The following is a 6,000-nucleotide window of genomic DNA, read 5'->3' on the forward strand; positions in this document are numbered from 1 at the left end:
GACATGTATGCACTCCCAAATGTAGAATAGATAGCTAGTGGGGAGCAGCCGCATAGCACAGGAAAATCAGCTCGGTGCTTTGTGACCGCCTAGAGGGGTGGGATAGGGAGGGTGGGAGGGAGGGAGACGCAAGAGGGAAGAGATATGGGAACATATATATTTGTATACCTCATTCACTTTGTTGTAGGGTAGAAACTGACACACCATTGTGAAGCAATTATACTCCAATAAGGATGTAAAAAAAATTAAAAATAAATAAATAAGGAGTCCAAAACACTAGGAGGAAAGAAGGAAAAAGGAGGAAGTGGAACATTTTTGTTCGAAAGAATGTCATCAGGAGTGGTAACCAGACTGCCTGGAAACAGCAATCTTCCTATTGAAGAGAAGTCCCAAAGGGGGCACTGATCCAATGTATCTTTTAACTACTGAAAAACAATATTATCTCTTCATGTTACTTTAATTGTATTTTTCAATCAAAAACATATTCAAATAATGCTTTTTGTACTATCATATATTTGGACTCTGGGGAAGGTGGGTTGGATGAAGAAATCTTTGTAAAAGCTCTGTGCACAGTTACAGAAGTCCACAATTTAGGAAAGATCACAATTACCTTTCTCATAGTTATTTTTATACTTTATTTTCTCTCCCAAAGTTCAAAGGAGCTCCCTAATGCCTTACTCTGCTTTACATATTTGTTCTGTTGGCTGTTGCCCAACCCTCAGCTTGCATGCTCAGCAAAATTTGAATGAACTTCTCTACTCTCTTCTTCTAATTCTAGTTTACAGGAACTTTTGTTTTCTTAAAAATGTAAGTAGGAGGCTAACTAAAGATGGACGTTGAGACTTATTGGTTCTGTCCCTGAAACCACTGGAAACTGGAGATGTTAGCAAACATTCAATTTTCAGTGCTTCAGACATAAATGTGGTCAATCCTTTGATTACTTCCTCAACTCTTTGCAGTCATCCTAAACTTTTTTATCTCATAATTTTCTGAAACAACTAATGCAATGTGGTAGCCACCTCATACACAAAATGGCTTTGAGTCGTACTTGCAGAGGCCAAAGTTCTCTGTAGGTTTTTCAATTCTAGTTTTTATGTTAGAATCTTATACCTCAGAGACATGAAAACTATTGCTATCACTAAAGGGCTGCTTAACAGTTTTAGTTGAGCAAGCTGTGCAGAAATTCTTCATCTCAAACTCTCTCTACTCCCTTCAATTTTACTCCCAGGGTGCTTATCTTTGTTTCGGGAATTGATTACCTTTATTATAAATATAAATTGTGTTTGTTTTTTTTAATTACTTTTCATGTCATTTTGTATTTATTTAATTTGTGAATTGTTACCATTTTGTATGTTTTTGCATTATTTTGTTTTCTGGGTTATTTTCTAGGTAGTTAAAAGTTATTCTTTATGCATCTACCATTGGATCATGTCCAATTGTCACAATTCCTATGACAATAAGAATATAGTAGACATATTTATTCTGAAAGAGAGATGAGAGACAATGATATTTGTTCATATGGTGCCTGTCCTGGCGTACTCAAGAGGGCTTAGACCTGTTCTTAGACCCTAACCCCAGAGGATACAAGTTGAGCCAGTGAGGGAGAGTTGCATAGATGTAGGTTTGGTGTAAAGAATGAACTTTCTAATTGTTAGATCTGTTCAACAATATGCTAAGAACAGAAAGTTGTGCATATGAGTTCCCAGTCACTGGAGGTGTAATAACCAAGACCAAGGAAGGGTTCAGCTCAGTGGGATCTAAGATCCCTCCAAATTGTGATATTCCACACTTCCCTAATTCATTGTGGGAACCACAGACAGAGCATGTGTGCATATACCATTCATAGAAGTCATGGGGAAAATTTACAAACCCTCACTAGCACTAGTGAAATGGAGCAGGACCTTATCGTTCTTCCCCTCCATGTCCCCCATCTGCCTTTTGTCTGTGGAAAAACTTTAGTCAAAGAATAAGTTTAATCAGAGAAGTGAAAAAATACAAGAGCAGAGGAAAAGCAGTTAGACAGGACAAAACAATAATAGTTTAGCCAGTAAGCAAAGTCAAGGACCTTTAACTCCTTCTCAAGGGCTATAGATAATATTCTGAGCCATATCCTGTGAGCTGTCTTGTAGATACTGAAACCCCCATCAGGTGGGAAGAAGTTAACTACATGATGACGAGGCTGTAGCCATGACTTAAGCTGCCAGAATTCCGAGAACTGGCCTCAAGGAAACGGGAACAAACCGAGCCTGGAACTGGAGATGAACTGTACTTAAAACAATCAAGACAACGCAGGTCAGACCACTGCATGACCAATTTCAAGACGACTGTCAGAGCTGACTGCTCTGTTTCTGCATGTAGCCCCTCCCTCTGTCTATAAAAGCTCCTGCCCGCTGGTTGTCAGTAGCAGGGGTCGGGGGTGGGGGAGGAGTATGCCTTTGAACAGGAGCCCGTCCTTCTCCTGGTTGCTGGCATCCAAAATAAAGCAAACTTTCCAGGACTTCCCTGGTGGCGCAGTGGTTAAGAATCCGCCTGTCAATGCAGGGGACACAGGTTCGAGCCCTGGTCCGGGAAGATCCCACATGCCGCGGAGCAACTAAGCCCGTGCACCACAACTACTGAGCCTTCCCTCTAGAGTCCGTGAGCCACAACTACTGAGCCCATGCACCACAACTACTGAAGCCCGCGTGCCTAGAGCCCGTGCTCCTCAACAAGAAAAGCCACCGCAATGAGAAGTCCATGCGCTGCAACGAAGAGTAGCCTCCGCTCGCCACAACTAGAGAAAGCCCACGTGCAGCAACAAAGACCCAACGCAGCCATAAATAAATAAATAAATAAATAGAAAAAAGCGAATTTTCCTTTCCACCAGCCTTGCCTCTTTAATGGATTTTGAGCGCTGATCAGCCGGACCCCACTTTCCGTTACACTAGGACCTCATATACTGTCCTCCCAGCCCTGCTCTGTCCTGACTTGCAGTATATGGATTATGGGGTGAGGGATTTAATGCTTCAGTGCTTGTTATTGATTTGTAAATGAAAAGGTTGGCCCCTGGTGTCACAGTCACTGGAAGAGAGAGACCTGAATCCTAGCCTTGGCTTTGTAACAAAGATACTCTGGGCCAGTCATCTCACCTGTGTAGGTCTCAGTTTTCTCACAGGTATAATAAATTGGATTAGGAAACCTTCCTAGCAAGACCTTCCTGCTTTGATATTCTACAGTAAGAACATATCTCAGGACTACTCGTTGAAAAGCAACAAATGAATGAGATGTACTTGGACTTAGGAAGTACAGAAGTATGGCTTTTTCATCAATATATAGTCATTGTAATAATGACAAGATTGCCTTTCCTGTCTGACCTCAGGAAATAGTTTGAGTCAGTAGGCAAGCAGGAAAAAAAACGGTATTTCCAGATTATTAACATCCATTTAGGGGTAGCTATCAACTTGTTCCTGCTAGCAGGAGAGGTTTTCAAATATTCACTCACTCAGCAATTATTAAGTAAGTACCTGTAAAGTTCCAAACACTGGGATGCCCAGCGCTGGGGGTAAGATGGAGGATCACACACAAGAAAATACACAGTCTTTTACTTGAGAAGCTCACCATGTGGTGGAAAAAACAAGCCCATAGTAGGCAGTAATAATAAGCTAGAGTACTGAAGCATAAACTAAGATTCAGGACTAAATAGAAGACAGTACTTCGAAAATGTTTATGACTTGTTCCGGGGGCCAACCATCCCTGCCCCATAAAAAAAAAGCCTGGATGCTGAATTTTTCTCTTCCCAGTTGCTAGGAATAAAGTGCAGCGTGCTGAGTCATCAAGGCTTAAATTCAATGGCAGTAATACCTTCCTTCTTGTGGGGCAGATAGTGCACAGTCAGCCGTCATGACTTGTTACAGAAACAGATCCCTGCTCTGTAAGGTTAATCCACTTTGAACATGATAAGGCACGAAGAGGTGGCACCCAGAGACTTCCCTGAGCTCCATTCAAATACAGCCCAGAGCCCCACAGCCAGCCAGCATCTGTGCTGTTTGAACAAGACATACTTCTGCCCATGATTAATACTGGCTTTAGCGTTCAGTTTGAAGAATCAGATAAACAAGTATCAGTTTTCTGCTTTCCCTTCTCCCTGTCTTCTGTTCCAGTCCACTCCCCTAGTGGTAAATGGTCTCTGTTCTTTTTGTGGGTGGGTAAGAGAGTTTTAGACAAACATTGAAAGGCTCCCTTATTTGAAGATTTCAGCTTGGGACTGGTGTTTTCTGTCCCTGGAGGACACTTGGGCAATGAATTGCCTCATTGTTTTTAGAGGACGACTATTCAGTGAGAAGTGTGGGTGTCTAACTGAACCACTGCAGTTTTCTGGAGCCAACCGAATGGTGATGCTGCCCCAAGAAAAAAGGGCTGGCTTGCCATCTAATTCAAAAAGGCTGTTAAATATGTAAAAACAAAGCCGGTATTTCACATGTGCAAAAGGTCACTTGTAAAAAGTCCCTATGGCATTCAGATTAATTTACATGTGATAATTTTTTGATTTGGACACCAGTATTCTGAACCATTACTCTGAAATAAGTTAGGCATTAGGAGACTATTTAAAAATAAAAAAAAAAATCCTATACTTCTTTTGATATAGTCAAGGCAGTTCTGGACTATCTGTATTTGTTTATTCTATTTATTCCAACTTTGTTTCAGAAATTATTTTAAGTGGCCACGCGCTCAGTAAGAAGTCTACCCTAATTACAAACTCAAAGCGGGCTTGGTTTCTACTTGGGAAACTCATCCTACTTCAAATTGTATTCCTCTTGCTGAAATGACAATGAAATAAAAGTCCTGGACAGTGCCAGGAGGGCTGCCATTATGCCCATAAAAGAGCAGGACTTACTCGACATCTCAGGTGGACTGATGCTTCAGCAGCTCCCAGCTTTAAAGCTGGCTGGCAGATACTCTTGGCACAAAGTTGGAGCACAGCTAGTACAGTTGGGGTTAAAGCAGCACCCTCACAGGCCCTCGGATTACTCCAGCAGCGAAGCCGAACAGAAAGACAAACCCAATGTTTGTCCAGATTTTTCTCTGGTTATACTCAAAGAAATGATCTCTACAAATTCAGCCTACTTCAGCACTCTGAGTTGTGGGCCTTATTGAACTGACTGTAAAATTATCTCTTTTATAAGAGCTTGGATTCTTTAATCCATGGCAGGCATTTCAAGCCATGGGAACAAATGTAAATACCAGACAGGTTTTTTGAATAAGTAGCAACACTCAGCATACATTTCCCCACTCCCTTCCCCACTCCATTTCTTCACTTTATATCAATCTAAAAGCTCTCCTGGCCCTAGCACGTCACCAAAACTCTTCTTATCAAGTTTGTCAATGGTCATTTTTAGAAAGTTATATTACTTGACTTAACAACATTGGACAATTTTGACCACTCTTTCTTTTTCCAAACGCTCTCTTTCTTTGGCTTCTCTGATGCTTTTCTTCTACCCATTTTGGCCTTTTCTTCCCAAAGTCTCCTTTTTATTGTAACCCACTCCTTTACCTTTTCTTAAGTGTCATGTTTCCTCAGGTCTTGATTTTAGTCCTCTTCTAGTTTTATATTTACTTCCTATGCCGCCATACCTGCTCCCAGTGCTTTAATTACCAAGTATATTGGATGGTTTCAACAATCACTTCCAAATCAGCTTTTTTTTATTGAGTGCCAGTTCTGTATAGTCAACCGTCTCCTGGGAATAACCCTGTAGAGACCCCACAGATTCCTCCAAATGAATATACCCATAATGGAACTCACCCTGAACTTGATCCCTTTCTTCATTGCCTCATATCCTCTTCAATGGTGCACCATCTACTGGAAGGAGAAATAGGGAGTCATCATGGACTGTCTTCCCTTTCCATCACTCTCCATCAATCACCAGGTTTTGTTAAGTTTACTTTCTCAATGTCTCCTGAATCTATTCTTTTTTTTTGTCTCCTGTCACCAGCTGTCACCTGGACAGCTCATCTCCCATAGCC

General features: G+C 41.4%; 1 long non-coding RNA gene across 1 annotated transcript in view; it reads right to left on the reverse strand.

Moving 5' to 3' along the window:
• Window positions 1–5,790, reverse strand: part of LOC138842675 (uncharacterized) — a 91,305-nt gene extending 85,515 nt beyond the window's left edge. The window contains exon 1 of the long non-coding RNA XR_011377430.1: window positions 5,780–5,790. This is a non-coding gene — a long non-coding RNA (uncharacterized lncRNA). The remainder of the gene's footprint in view (window positions 1–5,779) is intronic.
• Between the last annotated feature and the right edge of the window lie 210 nt (window positions 5,791–6,000).

The sequence above is a fragment of the Globicephala melas genome, chromosome 4 (genome assembly GCF_963455315.2).
Source record: "Globicephala melas chromosome 4, mGloMel1.2, whole genome shotgun sequence".
Lineage (NCBI taxonomy): Eukaryota > Metazoa > Chordata > Mammalia > Artiodactyla > Delphinidae > Globicephala > Globicephala melas.